The sequence below is a fragment of the Pongo abelii genome, chromosome 2, assembly GCF_028885655.2.
Source record: "Pongo abelii isolate AG06213 chromosome 2, NHGRI_mPonAbe1-v2.0_pri, whole genome shotgun sequence".
NCBI lineage: Eukaryota > Metazoa > Chordata > Mammalia > Primates > Hominidae > Pongo > Pongo abelii.
The window spans coordinates 132,409,362-132,425,739 of record NC_085928.1 but is presented as its reverse complement, the minus strand read 5'-3'; the positions used below and the strand labels follow the sequence as shown (position 1 = coordinate 132,425,739).

Sequence of the window (16,378 nt, the reverse complement as noted above, 5' to 3'; positions counted from 1 at the left end):
TGGTGCTTTGATACAATATTCCCAATATCCAGAGTGTACATGGATTATTTAAAGTGAAACAAAAGTAGATTAGGCAATTCTCTTCTGAAGTTTAATTTCTAAAGCATAAAGAGGTAAATTTACTTAATTGCTTACATCATGAACTAAGCTAACTCATTGCTTTCATCAGGGAATAATCTGAAAGAGTTGAACTTCCATCAAACACCTATGAGAAAGAGTATTTGAGAAGTAGCCACTATGTATCCAGACTAAATAATTAAGTTTCAAAGGATAAATAACATACAGAGTATAAACCCATCTAAAATTTAGGTGTATTTAAATTCACAAATTCCTTCCTTGTCATAATCTAAAACAATAAACCTCTTAATTTCTACTTTCTAACCAAATGTTTTTTCCATTATGTTTTACCAAAGAACACAAATAAAAACTACATATTTAGATGATTTTCTTTGAAAAACATATAAGGTAAAGAATAACTTGCATATATCAGTAATTATATTTTTATTATTTTGAAACAGTTTGGGTATTCTGCTTTCATAAATTACAGTGTCAGTGAAAATAAGATCAATAGTCAAATCAATATTTCTCAGTAAGAAATAAGAACTCACAACCCCAGATGAACAATATCAAAATGAAATTCCCCTCAGCTTTATTAAAACACCATTATTTTAATTTTACCTACACTTTTCTTTATTTGTCATGTAAAAATATTTTGTGCAAATAATGAATCAACTTCCTAAATGCACTCCCATGTTAGAATGATGCATATACAATTAAATGCTCTATTTTGATTGCATTTCATCTATTAAATTATTAAAAGCAAATCAAGCTCTCAGTAATTAAAGTATTACAAATATACTCAATGTACACTTTTCATATTTTATGTGAAACAAAAGGCAATAAAAATCATTGATGGAACATGATAAATATTCAATGTGTTTCTACTTAAAGTAAAAAACAAAAAACAAAAAGCAAACCCCAAACCCTGAGGTTAATATTTTGTTTTTAGTTCAAGTCATAGCATTCTAATAACTGAAAGAAAGCAAATATTCTTTCTTTCCTTTTGCAAAGTAAGTATGCACTACAAGAGACCAATTAGTATGTAAATTTATTTTGCAGTTTCAGGTTGTGCTAAGTAATTGTAACAAAAATTGATTATTTAGTTTTGAGACATGAAATGGCAATTTAAAAAAACGGTAACTGTTGCTACTGCATGGATGACAACCCCAGCTGTCCAACAGAAGTGTCACTCTGAAGCTGTCATTAGGGGCACACAGCAATGGCACAAACCAGCCATGTTCTTTGAAAGAATGAAATATTTATCCACTAATACTTACTAAAACTATTTGAAAATTATATAATTGCAATAAATGTACTTTCTTTTCTTTCATAATGTTTAATTATAAATGTTATAGTACATGAAAGCATAATGCTCATTTTGTTGATGTCATACATGTTATTAATTTTTACTTTTATTTAAAAAAGAGGATAGTAAATTTTATCTGTGAAGAGCCAAATAATAAATCTGGCTTTGCAGGTCAGAGGGTCACTGCCACAACTACTCACCCCATGCTACTGTAACCCAAAAGCAGTAAGGGGCAATACGCATGCAAACAGGCATGGCTGTGTTCTAGTAAAATTTTATTTACAAGATAAATTTGGCATGGGCCATAGTCTTCCAGTACAGAAGGGAGCAGGAAGTGGTATTAGAATATTTAAGCAGATATAACTTAATTTATCAAAAAGCTATTGAGAGGCACTTCATGTTATAAATGAAAGTGTGCAATGAAGTGAATCTTAGGATGTGACATCTTTGGAGACAGACCCCCTCAGAACCCAAGCATTTCTACTTCCCAGCTGTATAGCCTCATGTAGTTACTTTACCCCATTTTCTCAGTTTCCTTATCTGGAAAATGGTGGGGGTGGGGGAGAATGGGGTTGTGGTGAAGATATAATCAGCTAATGCAGGTAATTCACTTAAATTCATACCTGGTAAACAATAAAAACTAAATAAATATAGCTATTATCATAAAAGTTCATTTTCATACACAATGGTCTATCAGAAGGAGAAAAGGCCCCACATATTTTCCAGCTTCTTCTGGTCATCAGTAAATAAACAAATGAACAAACAGACAGCTTATACCCTGCCAATGTATAAGAGGTCTGTATGCATAACATCATTCTAAATTCCCAAGGGCCAAGCCTGAGATTTATTTATTCTTATATCCCCAGCACTAATCATTGTCTAACAACATATAGTTGGGAAACGTAAAATGAATGAGAGAAGTTAATGGCTGAATAAATCTTTAACAACTATCAGAGGCATCCTTGGTGGCTATAAGACCACGGAAATAAAAGGTCCCCTAAGAGTTAAATAAAGAGGACACATCTGACAGAATAAAGGCAGGGGGCACCAGTAGACTGTGAGCTGCTAAAACAGGCACTTTCTAGAAATTAGAGTAGTCAGGGTGTTGAGGGTAAGGATAAATACGTATCTTTCCAGGGCTAGGAAACAGCCAAGGAAGTTGAGGTCCTGTCTGATGACTTTGGCATGACTTTCTAGAGGTTACAGAATTAGAAACAATTTGAGTAATGGAGGAGAGAGCACTGGCAATTTGGGATATAAATGATACTCCAAGAAAATGCACAGATTGAAGAGTGAAATTAGCATTAAATGACAAAGTAGGAAAAAGGACTTTTCCAGCTTCTTCCAGGTCTTTAAATATAAAATATAATTGATCATTCTCTTTTTTTGGGGGGGTAGGTAAAGAACAGTTAATATAACCTCCAAACACCACCCTATAGAATCATTTTTTCCACATTCTTTAATCCTCTGCTTGTCTGAATCTCAATGCTAACTCCAAGCCCTAATGAACCTTATATGGCAAATATTGGCTTGCTTTACCTTGTACTGTCTCCTTAAGATCTGGTAATCAGCTATTTTATCCTGTGCTGATAACTTTCCTAAACTTTCTCCAGTGCTCTTTAGTGTATAGCAGCACTTCTCAGACTTTAATGTACGTGTGATCATCCAGGCACCTTGCCAAAGTGCAGACTCTGGCTCAGACTATCTGGGGTGGAATCTGAGTCTGACTCTCTAGCAAGCTGCTGATCCATGAGCCCTACTTTAGGGACCAAGGGTGTAGGGAACATTTAATTCTTATTTCCTGCCTAATATTATTCTGATTTATTTCCCCCTAGAAAAAGCCCTTTCTCTGGCTCACAGCTCACATGGGACACTGTGGTCACTTACTCCTCCCTTCACTTTGTGTAAGCACCCAAAATTGCCCTCAATTGCCTAAATGGATTTCTATAACCAGGGGCTTTAGGACAGTATCTCAACGCTTTGGAAAATTGAAGCTATCCAACAGGATTTTCACACACAGCTTTTGACCCTCATTTTGATAATAGAGAAGCCTGCCTGTTTTACTCCTCCTCTGCTTAAAATCTGCCAACCAACATTTTTCTCAATTATTCCTTTTCTTTTAATATGCTTGAAAATTTCTATGTGAGCTTACTCCCTGTTGGATAAACTTATAATTAAATTAATAGTCAGTAACCATTCCTCATTTTAAATTGTGTTGTTAGAGTGAACGACAGTGTCATATACTTTTCTAGATACAATAAAATTTAAACATTCTGTTGCTATGTTGTAAGAAAGCATATAGAGACTATAAAGCTACGTGATGTGAGATCTTTACTTATTTGCTTTGCTTACAGTAATAACCTAGATCACTTGTGCTTTTTTTTTTTACTGATAGAGTTGTACAATGTTATATACCTCTTGAATAAGTCGTAGTGAATCTTACCCCGACTTTATTTTAAACATGTGTAGCTTTAATAAATGTATTGAACTTACTTATATAATTTTCCTCTGTTTTCTTTCTCTAATCTGAAATGCCCTTCACAATTCTGAAATAAAAAACTAATATCACACAAACATCTTACTGTGTTCATGTGGACCCATTTCAGTGAATCTCCAAGTATATCTTTTGCTGCTTCTGCCTCTTGAGAGTTTTCATTCTGGGCATTTTCTGAGCAACATTTTTTTGATGTCTTTACCCAATTACCTCCTTTTAGCCCCTCCTTCCATGAAATCTTTTCCTGGAGCACTCTCTATCTTGAGCCAGAGATCCAGCCATCTATCCATAAATTCAGTCATCTGTTCATTCATTTATCCACATTCATTGATTTTAATATTAGAAAATTATATCATAATACATTGAGCATTGTCTTTGAGCTATTATAGTCAGGAGACAGCAATAACAGCTTTTCTTCATAGCAGAAAAAAGGATGAAGAGGACAGGAATAAAGAAAAGGCAGAGATATAGAAGAAAAAGATGTTGGAGAAGACTAATTTGGATTCATTTTCTGCAAAAGTTTTCTGTACAGACTTTTTTATTCAAAAAGGTTTGTCTAATACAACATTTTTCTTCAAACTTTTCAAAGATTTCACAAAACGGTTTTGAGATAAAGACAAGAAAACAAACCTAACTGCATAGAAAAAAAAAATAGATTTCCCTTGGAACAAAACCCAGGCTTCTTACCAAGTCCCCATTTAATCTGGCCTCAGCCTATGTTTTCAAATTCACCACTACATTCTCTTCATACCCTTAAGTTGATCCCAGCCACACTCCATGTTCTTTTGTGTTTCCTGAAACACAACTTCATTTCCACCTCAAAATTGTGCACTTGCTGTTCTTTAAGCTTAAAAAACTCCCCCCACCCTCTGCCTGTCTCCTTCTCATCATTTAAACTTCTTTCAGATGTCCGATCCTCCGTAACCACTCCCATCAAACCATCCAGTCAGACTCAAAGTTATCCTTTTTGTAAGTTCTTAGCACTTTTCTATCTTATTTTTTATCTATACAGATGGTCCCTGGCTTACAATGGTTCAATGTACAGTTTTTAGACTTTACAATAGTGTAAAAACAACACGCATTCAGTAGAAACAATACTTTGAATCTTGGATTTTGATCTCCTCCCATGCTAATGATACAGAGTATGATACTGTCTCAGCAATCATGTGGTTAAACAACCAATACTTTACAATATGCAGTGGTGCCAATATTTTTGGATAATGTGTTTTGTGTTTCTACATCCCATCATGTCCACAAAATGCCATATGTGTCTCATGCTTCTGAAGAGAAGAAGGCAGTTACTCTTGAGATGACACTCAAGATAATTTCCCAAAATGAAGGCAGCAAGCCAGTAATAACGACCCCACGAGAGCTAGGACTTTCATATTCAACAATCCTGATCACCTTATCCTTTAAATGCATTTTTAACTTGCAATATTATCAACTTAAAATGAGATTAGCAGGATGCATCATAATCTATTGTCTTCTCCAATATCTAAATTTCTAAATTCTAAATTTAGAATTCTAAATTAATTCTAAATTCTAAATTTAGAATTCTAAGTTAATTCTAAATTCTAAATTTAGAATTCTAAGTTAATTCTAAATTCTAAATTTAGAATTCTAAGTTAATTCTAAATTCTAAATTTAGAATTCTAAATTAATTCTAAATTCTAAATTTAGAATTCTAAATTAATTCTAAATTCTAAATTTAGAATTCTAAATTAATTCTAAATTTAATTCTAAACCTTCACCATCTAGGACATTACCCATAATGAACTCAAGAAATATATATGTTGACTGACTAAGACTTAATAGTTTAATTACCTTTGCTGATGTCCCTGCAGAAGTGCATTCACTGATTTCCTCAGGGAGCAGAAACCTCTGATTTTATTTATGAAAGCAGCCTTGTAAAACCTGTGATTTAGTTTAGGTATGGGCATTGTGAAGACATTATCTAACACAGTGTTATCACCATAGCCCTCTACTCATAAAACTTAAAAAAAAAATTCCTCTTAGGATATTGTCAGAAAATTTATTGCATTAAGGATTTGGTATATTTGTTTTCCTTAGACTATATGTAAATAATTGTATTCCTTATTTGGCTTTGTCACCAGTAAGCCAAACTGTAGTATCTCGGACTTATCTTACATATCTGTATCTTTTTAAATACCTATTATAGACATGTGCTAAAATGTATTCTAAGTGCTCATATAGTTTCTCACTTAATATTTTACTTGCGGGTTACCTCGGGGGCCAACTGTCAGAAACTATCAGAAATAAGAGAGGACAAAATTAATGATGACTTTTTTCACTTACATATTTATTATTAACTTATTTCCTAGATACATAGCATGCTTTTATGCTATAACTAGGATCATTATTTAACTCATAAATTTTAAAAAGCCAAGGAAAGAGAGAAAGAGAGGAAAAAAAGAGAAAATAGGCAAAACAATGAAAAGCATCATTTTACAGAGTAACAATATATTTCCCTGGACTAAAGGTAAACAAGAATCTGCATAAACAGGATATGACACTAACTGGAATTAGATTCAAGTTTCCTAAAAGCAAATTTGTGTTTTGGTCTTATTGACAGCTTTATCTGTAGAACCTGTAACCAATACACATACACACACATCAGCTGCACAGTAAACTAATAACATGAATAATGAGCAGCAGACATTCGTCTTTTTTTTGGAAATTAAAGCAGATATATTTTATCCCAGGACAGTTGTTCTCAGTCAGGGGTGATTTTAAATATTTGCAGCTGGAACTCTTAACAATGTCTGAAGATATTTCTGGGTGTTTCTACTGGTATCGAATGGGTAGAGGCCAGAGAAGATGTTAAATATCCTTTAAGGCACAAAACTAGCCCTCATAACCAAAAATGATGGGCCCCAAATGCCAACAGTACTGAAGTTGAGAACTCCTGTCCTAGAGGAATGATAAAAAATAATTTTCCAACAAAAAGGGTAAAATCATGATTCTTATAGAGATATAAAATAAATGTCTTAAAGAATGTATTTCAGTGAGAGAACCAGACAGATGTTATCATTGGTTTAAAAGAAAAACAGACATATTTACAGATCAGGAAGTTGAATATGCAAATGGCAAAACTATCTGTTCCACAGGATGAGGAGGGAATTCAATTGAAGTTCTACTGGACCAGCAGAGGTTATATACAATTTGCAGAATTACAGAAGATCTTCCATAGAATCAGGAAAGGCAAAAAGGTGTGCTATATATGGACAATGGTTTTCCCTATGTTTTTCCTACAAAAAGGAGAGGTAGACGAGAGATGTTGGATACCATTAACTGCTGCCATTAGCAAAGTATATTCTGGTAGCATTTGGATACTATTCATCGAAGAAGAGTTTTAGTAAGCATATAAACAATTATTTCTATTTACCTTATTTCATATTGAGTAATTTTAATTCAAGGATCCTTGAATTTATCCCCTTCTCCTGGAAGGTGTACATCTAAAGTAGATTTTTTAAATCGGATTTTCTTCTCTCCATCTTTAGTTCAACAAAACAAGTTCAATCAGAATATAGCACTTAGAAGAAAGAAGAACAAAGAATGTATTATAATATACTGCCTTTGTCTACCTAGATACTAAAACTAAAATCAAATATTTCACCTTTTTGAATGAACCTTATAGAAAGATATAATTTTTCAGTATAATATAACCATGAGGACAGTATGATATCTCATAATAATCTATATGGATGACAAATTAATGATTCACAGAAAACCACAGGCCTGGAAATAATTATTGAGACAATAAGTTTAATAGAAACTACTTAGAATGTCCAGTATTAGGCCCTGAGGAAGCATGGATAATTCTACTTCCTATAAATCACTTATGATTTTTAATGGCTCATTATGTATGTGTGAACAGTTTCACCAAGGTTGGCCAAGAGTCCATTGCAATCAAGATGTTAAATTCTTTTGGCTGTTTAACAGTTTGGCTGACTGAACATGAAAATAATATTTCTATTTGTTCATTTTAGTAAATTTGTAAAGAAGTAAAATAGGTTTGAATGAAACTCTCTGCACTTAAGATAATCTTTTCTATTTAATCTTCTAGTAAAATAAATATTGCGGCTTGGATTCCAACAAAGTTAGTACTTTTTTTTACAAAAAAAAAGTCTTCTTCCTTATTTTTTAGTTAAAATATTGAAGTCTTTAAAAATATTTTTTACCTGAACTGCAGAATAACAAGGATAGCAACAATATAATCAAAGTTGAAAACATTTAAGTGTATAAAAACTAAGCTCAACAAAGCATATCTGAATTTGATTGGGTACGAAAACAAGATGAGTTGTATATACCACAGATCAATTGATTAGAGAATAAGACAAACCCTGTGGATAGCTGCTTTGCTTATTATCATTCTATTGTCATTTCTCAATTACTTGAAAATGTTATTTCTCACATATAACTAGTGGTAACACAGTAAAGATAAATGCTTCAACTATGCTAGGAAGAGCATACTTTCAACTAGGAAGACATTACATTGTATTCTATTTTCCTTAAATGATCACTGTGGTATTAACCAAAGTGAAACCTGATTAGAAAATTAAAAATTTGATTGTCTTTTTGCAGAATGAAAGAAATTAATCAAAGATTCTCAGAAGGGTCTAACTAGTCCCTTACTTCAGCCAACACCTGCACCTTGAAAGCAGGAAGATAATGGCTGCTAACACATGAGAGTTTGAGAGCAGTTGACTGCTGTAAACCACTTTTAATTCTTTAATCAAAGTAATTACAAAGTACAATGGTTCTTTGACACTTATACTCTATCAAGGTAAGATTAAGGTGCTTTTAAGACACTTCACTTGTGCCAAAGTTAAGAAATAAAACTGCATCTTACTCTACTAATCCTGGAGTCATAGACTTTGCTTACCATTTAAAAAGTTAAAATCTAGGTTAATATTCTTATCTAAAAGAATCATATTTCAATTTTAGTAAAATGAATATTTGGAATTTGGAAAAGCCAATAATCATATTTTTATCAACTTTAATAAGTGACAGAAAAGCCATATCCTTATATCTGGTGATGTCAAAAGAGTTTCATGGCAAAACTCCAAAGTGGGCAACTTTCAATAAATTAGCATATGCATGTTCTTTAAAGATTCATGAGAACTGGTGGGGCACAGTGGCTCACGCCTGTAATCCCTGCACTTTGGGAGGCTGAGGCGGGTGGATCACCAGAGGTCAGGAGTTCGAGACCAGCCTGACCAACATGGCGAAACCCCATCTCTACTAAAAATACAAAAATTAGCTGGGCATAGTGGCATGTGCCTGTAATCCCAGCTACTCAGGAGGCTGAGGCACAAAAATCGCTTGAACCCGGGAGGTAGAGGTTGCAGTGAGCCGAGATCGTGCCACTGCACTCCAGCCTGGGTGACACAGTGAGACTTTGTCTCAAAAAATAAATAAATAAAAATAAAGAATCATGAGAATTGAAATGGTGAGTCATTGGGGCATTGTCACAAAAATGAAAATTTATTATTTATTATGAATTAATTTAAATTTCTTTTAAAGTGTACATTTCTATACTTCTGGAATATCAATGGAGTAAACACTAGGATCCAGTCTTCAGCATAAAAGTTCAGAATTTGTATTATAAAGATTTACTCTCCTGTAAGTCTGTCCTTTAATTGCCACTGTACATTATAATTTATAATAGCCACTCATTATTTATATATTCAGTAACACTCTAACAAGGCTTATCTTAGCATAGTGATCTCATGAAGAGGTATAAGAGTTTAACAGATACATTACTGGACTAAAAATTATAAGTCCTGCATCTGAGACCCAGATCTATCAACTCTTTAGCCATAGAAGCTCAAGCAATGCATCTGAAGGTGCTAAGACAAGTTTTATACTTGAAAATTGATGATGATGGCACATTTCTTGCTTGTATCACAGTTACACTTTGTGGATTAAATGGGAAATGCATTTGCAAATGTTGAAACAAATCATTGTAAAGATATATGATTTTACCAATCATCATCATGCATTTCACCATCGGTGATACAAATGTCCACAGAGTATTTGCATCTCCATTTTATGCACATCAAACCAAAGTACTGGCCTTTGCTGCTTATGGATGGGACTCCAATGCAAAACTAAATGTATCAGTGTGAGGATGTCAAGGGTAAGAAATATAGAATGGAACAAAATAATAAAGGGTACAATTTTAGTTTCCTTTCCTGTTCTAAAATTTTTATATCTGAAAATAGATAATATGAATAAAATTGTCAGAAATAACAAGAGATTTGTTATTTCAACACATGCATTCACTTAAGACTTTATTTTGGTAAATGAAGAACAGAACACACAGGCAGTAGTTATATAATGTCATATTTCATTGTATTTCCGTATTTGTGCTTATTCCTATTTTTACAAAGAATGAGACAGCTCAAAATTCTAATCCTAAGTAACAGATTTAACTTTTTCCACACTAAAACTAACTTAATAGTTCCCAAAAGGAAGTAAAAAATGAAATAGAGATTTCGGGGAAGCAGGCAAGTAAGGGAAGCAAGTTAGCAGTGGTGAGAGAAGCAGAGCTGTGGGTTCAACAAAGCCAGAGGAGAGTCAGAAATGAATATTCAAAAAATGGTTGGCAACAGGGGATTCAAGTAGCTTTGAGAGGCTGAACCTAAAAGAATCCCTAGACACAACCTGTACTGGTGAAGGAATTCTTTTATGGGATACCAGGACCCAAGGGGTAGCCTAGAAAATCATAAAGGCAACAGTTCATTCAGATAGGCTCTGAGTAGCTCACAAACAATAAAATCTTCAAATTCAAGAAAGCAGCAGAAGAAAAAAGTACCAAAAGCCCAAATAATCACATGCTGATTAATGAATCACTAAATAGTATCAAACGAATTAATGCAGAAAGTTTTTATCATGCTATTATAAGACTAGAAATGCAGTAGTAAAGAAAGCAGGATTCTCAGTCTCATGAAATTCATAATATTATGGAAAATAAAACTATTAACAAAGTTAGTACAAATGTTATTTACAATTATTAGAAGATATGAAGGAAACTGCAAGATCTGATGAAATAACAGGGAGGCAAAATTTAGATTTATAGCTCAGGTTACCTCCCTCTGAAGATATGGCATTTTGGCTGAGTCTTAAAGGACGGCTAAGCATTACATGATGAAAGAGTGACGATATTTAAGGCATGTGGGAGGTCCCTGATATGAATAAAGGCTTAGTGTGTTTAAAGAACGTTGTGGATAAAGTACCAAAAATGAACAGTAGTTTCTCTAAAATATGTTTAGTATTTTAAACCTCACATCCTTCAGGAAGTCTTTCTGATTTCTCCTACTTTGAGTGCTCTCCCCTGCACTCCCCAACACTGTGTATCTCCACCACTGCACTTCTTAGATTTTGTAATAATCTGCTCTAATGACATTTTCTACACTGCATCACCTGCTTAGTTAGAACAGAACATGTTTTATTCATGTTTACACCCAGCATGGCCTACAAGAGTATCAAGAAGAGAGGCATTTAATACTTTGTTAAGTTTAAAAAGAATGCAACTATAAATGTATTCATTAGTATAAAGTAATTAACTCAAAAAGTACAGTCACAATGGTGACTGCTTCATTGTCACCGAGTGTATCATTATGGCCATTTGAATACATTTCCAATCTGAAGCAAGCATTTGCTCATCCACTATAGAAGTCTTTGGTAATTGATTCATTGAATAATCTGAGCCTCATGAAAGAGTTTCACCATTTTTGTTTTTCTCCAGTCATTTTGTGTTTGCCACTAATCGTATTCTGCTCACTCTCTTTTCTGTCCATGAATTATCTGGGGTGGATCCAATGACTTTCCAATAACTGAAGTATTGAACAATATACTTTAGTTAATCCAGTTTAAAATTTGATCTCATATTCAATTTAGTTCTATAATTCTCCTCTTCACATTCCTGCATCAGCCAACTCCTTGCCTAGGGTCAAAGGCTGGAAAATTCAAATGTGTGTCGTTAATTTTCCCTCCTTGACACCCTCCACTTCTTTTTCATTTCTTCCAGGGGTTTGAAGAAAGGATCAGAGAAAACTGGCAAAATGTGTTTTACTTAAAAGATGCAATTGAAGTATTCTCTTGGTTAAGAATTCCTTCTCTTGGGCAGGGATCCAGATGCTGGCTATCTTGTGGCGTCTGGGTTTATTGGAAGCCTTGCAAGGTATGGGAAATGGGCTTGATGTGACCTTTTCTAAATGCTAACTGCAGTTTTCTCCTGCATCTCCCACAGCCCTTACTCGTTGGGTTCCCTTACCTGATAGGCAGTCCTCTTAGGCAGGTTACTAGAAATTTGGACCTAGCCCTTCTACATTCTATGGTGTCCACTTCCTACACAGAAATGTTACACATCCTGTCATAGCAAAGAGTAGAAATACAGGACTATCTCCATCTACTCTCAATTGTGTTCCTTTTTTATTTCAGTAGGTTTTGGGGGAACAGGTGATGTTTGGTTACATGAATAAGTTATTTAGTGGCCAATTCTGAGATCTTGGTGTGCTCATCACCCAAGCAGTGTACACTATACCCAATGTGTAGTCTTTTATTCCTCATACCCCTCCCACTCTTTGCCCAGAGTCCTCAAAGTCCATTGCATCATTCTTATGCCTTTGCGTCTTCATAGCTTAGCTCCTACTTGTGAGTAAGTACATGTGATGTTTGGTTTTCCACTCCTGAATTACTTCACTTAGAATGATGGTTTCCAATTCCTTCCAGGTTACTGCAAATGCTATTATTTCATTCCCTTTTAAGGCTGAATAGTATTCCATATATACATATGGAATATACATATGTACATACACATGTATATGTGTGTATATTATATATATAAATATATATATATATGCACACACACCACAATTTCTTTATCCACTCATTGATGAGAATTTGGGCTGGTTCCATATTTTTACAATTATGAATTCTGCTGCTATAAATATGCGTGTGCAAGTAACTAATTTGTATAATGACATCTTTTTCTCTGGGTAGATACACAGCAGTGGGATTGCTGAATCAAATAGCAGATCTACTTTTAGTTCTTTAAGGAATCTCCACACTGTTTTCCATAGCGGCTGTACTAGTTTACATTCCCACCAGCAGTGTAAAAGTGTTCCTTTTTCACCACATCCATGCCAACATCCATTATTTTTTAATTTTAAAATTATGGCCATTCTTGCAGCATAAGGTTGTATTGCATTGTGGTTTTGATTTGCATTTCCTTGATCATTAGTGATGTTGAACATTTTTTCATGTTTGTGGCCACTTGTGTATCTTCTTTCGTGAATTGTCTATTCATGTCCTTAGCCCACTTTTTGATGGGGCTGTTTATTTCTTGCTGATTTGAGTTCCTTGTAGATTCTGGATATTAGTCCTTTGTCAGATGTATAGATTGTGAAGATTTTCTCCCACTCTATGGCCTGTCTGTGCACTCTGCTGATTGTTTCTTCTGCTGTTCAGAAGCTTTTTCATTTATTTAAGTCCCATCTATTTATATTTGTTTTGTTGCATTTGCTTTTGGGTTCTTGATCACAAAGTCTTTGCCTAAGCCATTGTCTAGAAGGGTTTTTTTAACTGTTATCTTACAGAATTCTTATGGTTTCAGATCTTAAAGTCTGATCTATCTTGAGCTGACTTTTGTAAAAGGTAAGAGAAGAGGATCCAGTTTCATTCTTCTACATGTGGCTTGCCGATTATTCCAGCACCATTTGTTGAATAGGGTGTCTTTTCCCCACTTCATGTTTTTGTTTGCTTTGTCAAAGATCAATTGACTGTAAGTATTTGGCTTTATTTCTGGGTTCTCCATTCGTCCCATTGGTCTATGTGCCTATTTTTACACCACTACCATGCTGTTTTGGTGACTATGGTCTTACATAGTTTGAAGTCGGGTAATGCAATGCCTCCAGATTTGTTCTTCTTGCTTAGTCTTGCTTTAGCTATGCAGGCACTTTTTTGGGGTTCATATGAATTTTAGGATTATTTTTTCTAGTTCTTTGAAGAATGATTGTGGTATTTTGATTGAAATTGTATTGAATTTGTACATTGCTTTTGGCATTATGGTCATTTTCACGTATTTCCACTTGTTTGTGTTTTCTATGATTTCTTTCAGCAGTGTTTTGTGGTTTTCCTTGTAGAGGTCTTTCACCTCCTTTGTTAAGTATATTCCTACATTTTTTTTGTTTTGTTTTTCCAGTTATTGTAAAAGGAGGGTTCTTGAGTTCTTGATCTGATTCTCAGCTTGGTCATGGTTGTATAGTAGGGCTACTGATTTACGTACATTTATTTTGTATCCTGAAACTTCACTGAATTCATTTATCAGCTACAGGAGTTTTTAGGATGAGTCTTTAGGGTTTTCTAGGTATACAATCCTGTCATCAGCAAACAGTGACAGTTTGACTTCCTCTTTATCAGTTTGGATACCTTTTCTTTCTTTCTCTTGTCTGAATCCTCTGGCTAGGACTTCCAGTACTATGTTGAATAGAAGTGATGAAAGTGGCCATCCTTGTTTTGATCCAGGTCTTACAGGGAATGCTTTCAACTTTTCCCCACTCAGTATAATGTGGTCTATGGGTTTGTAATATATGGCTTTTATTATCCTAAGGTATGTCCCTTCTATGCCAATTTTGTGGAGGGTTTTAATCACAAAGAGATGCTGGATTTTGTCAAATGCTTTTTCTGTGTCTATTGAAATAATCATGTGATTTTTATTTTTAATTCTGGTTATGTGGTATATCACATTTACTGACTTGTGGATGTTAAACCATCCCTGCATCCCTTGTATGAAACCCACTTGATCACAGTAGATTATCTTTTTGATATGCTGTTGGATCAAGTTAGCTAGTATTTTTTTTTTTTTGAGGACTTTTGCATCTATGTTCATCAGGAATACTGGTGTGTAGTTTTCTTTTTTTGTTATGTCATTTCCTGGTTTTGGTGTTAGGCTAATACTGGCTTCATAGAATGATTTAGGAAGGATTCCCTCTTTCTCTATCTTGTAGAATAGTGTCAAAAGGATTGGTACCAATTGTTTGAATGTCTGACAGAATTTAGCTGTGAATCTGTCTGGTACTGGACATTTTTGTTGTTGGTGGTGGTAACTTTTTAATCACCATTTCAATCTTGCTGCTTGTTATTGGTCTGTTCAGAGTTTCTATTTCTTCTTGGTTTAATCTAGGAGGGTTGTATATTTCCAGGAATTTATCCACCTCCTTTAAGTTTTCTAGTTTATGCGTGTAAAGGTGTTCATAGTAGCCTTGGATGATCCCTTGTATTTCTGTGTTATCAGTTGTAATGTGTCCCATTTCATTTCTTATTGAGCTTATTTGGATCTTCTCTCCTCTTTTCTTGGTTATTCTCACTAATGGTCTATCAATTTTTTATCTTTTCAAAGAATCAGCTTTTTGTTTCATTTATCTGTTGTATTGTTTTAATTTCATTTAGTTCTGCTCTGATCTTTGTTATTTCTTTTCTTCTGTTGGGTTTGGTTTGTTCTTGTTTCTGTAGCTCCTTGAAATGTGACCTTAGATTGTCTATTTGAGCTCTTTCAGACTTTCTGAGGTAAACATTTAATGCTATGAACTTTCCTCTTAGCACCACTTTTGCTGTTTCTTAGAGGTTTTGATAGGTTGTGTCACTATTATCATTTAGTTCAAATAATTTTTAAATTTCCATCTTGTTTTCATTGTTGACCCGAAGATCATTCAGGAGCAGGTTATTTAATTTCCATGTGTTTGCATAGTTTTGAGGGTTCCTTTTGGAGTTGATTTCCAATTTTATTCCACTGTGGTCTCAGAGAGTACTTGCTATAATTTTGATTTTCTTAAATTTGTTGAGACTTGTTTTGGGGCCTATCATGTGATCTATCTTGGAGAATGTTCCATGTGTTGATGAATAGAATGTAAACAAACCCTCAAAATATACCAAAATAAAATCTCCTTAAAGCGTAAATCTAACCTATAAAATTACAACACAATGAAAAAAAAAACAAGGTATTTAACAAATAGCATGATGAATAGAATAGTACCTCATATCTCAATACTAATGTGGAATGTAAATGGCCTAAATGTTCCACTTAAAAGACACAGAATGGCAGAATGAATAAGAATTCACCAATCAAGTATCTGCTGTCTTCAAGAGACTCATCTGATACATAAGAACTCATAAACTTAAGATAAAGGGGTGGACAAAGATATTCCATGCAAATGGACACCAAAAGTGAGCAGGAGTAACTATTTTTATATTAGACAAAAGAAATTTTAAGGCAACAGCAGTTAAAAAAGACAAAGAGGGACCTTATATAAATGATAAAGGACTAGTCCAATAGTAAAATATCACAATCCTAAATATATATGCACTTAACACTTGAGCTCCCAAATCTACAACAATTACTACTAGACCTAAGAAATGAGATAGACAGCAAACGACAATAGTGGGGGACTTCAGTACTCCACTGACAGCTCTAGACAGGTCATCAAGACAAA

General features: G+C 34.1%; 1 protein-coding gene and 1 long non-coding RNA gene across 2 annotated transcripts in view; both read right to left on the bottom strand.

Moving 5' to 3' along the window:
- Positions 1-16,378, bottom strand: part of ZNF385D (zinc finger protein 385D) — a 981,405-nt gene that overhangs the window by 873,046 nt on the left and 91,981 nt on the right. The gene's annotated exons all lie outside the window — the stretch shown is intronic.
- LOC129058615 (uncharacterized) overlaps positions 1-16,378 on the bottom strand; it is a 161,041-nt gene that overhangs the window by 84,491 nt on the left and 60,172 nt on the right. The gene's annotated exons all lie outside the window — the stretch shown is intronic.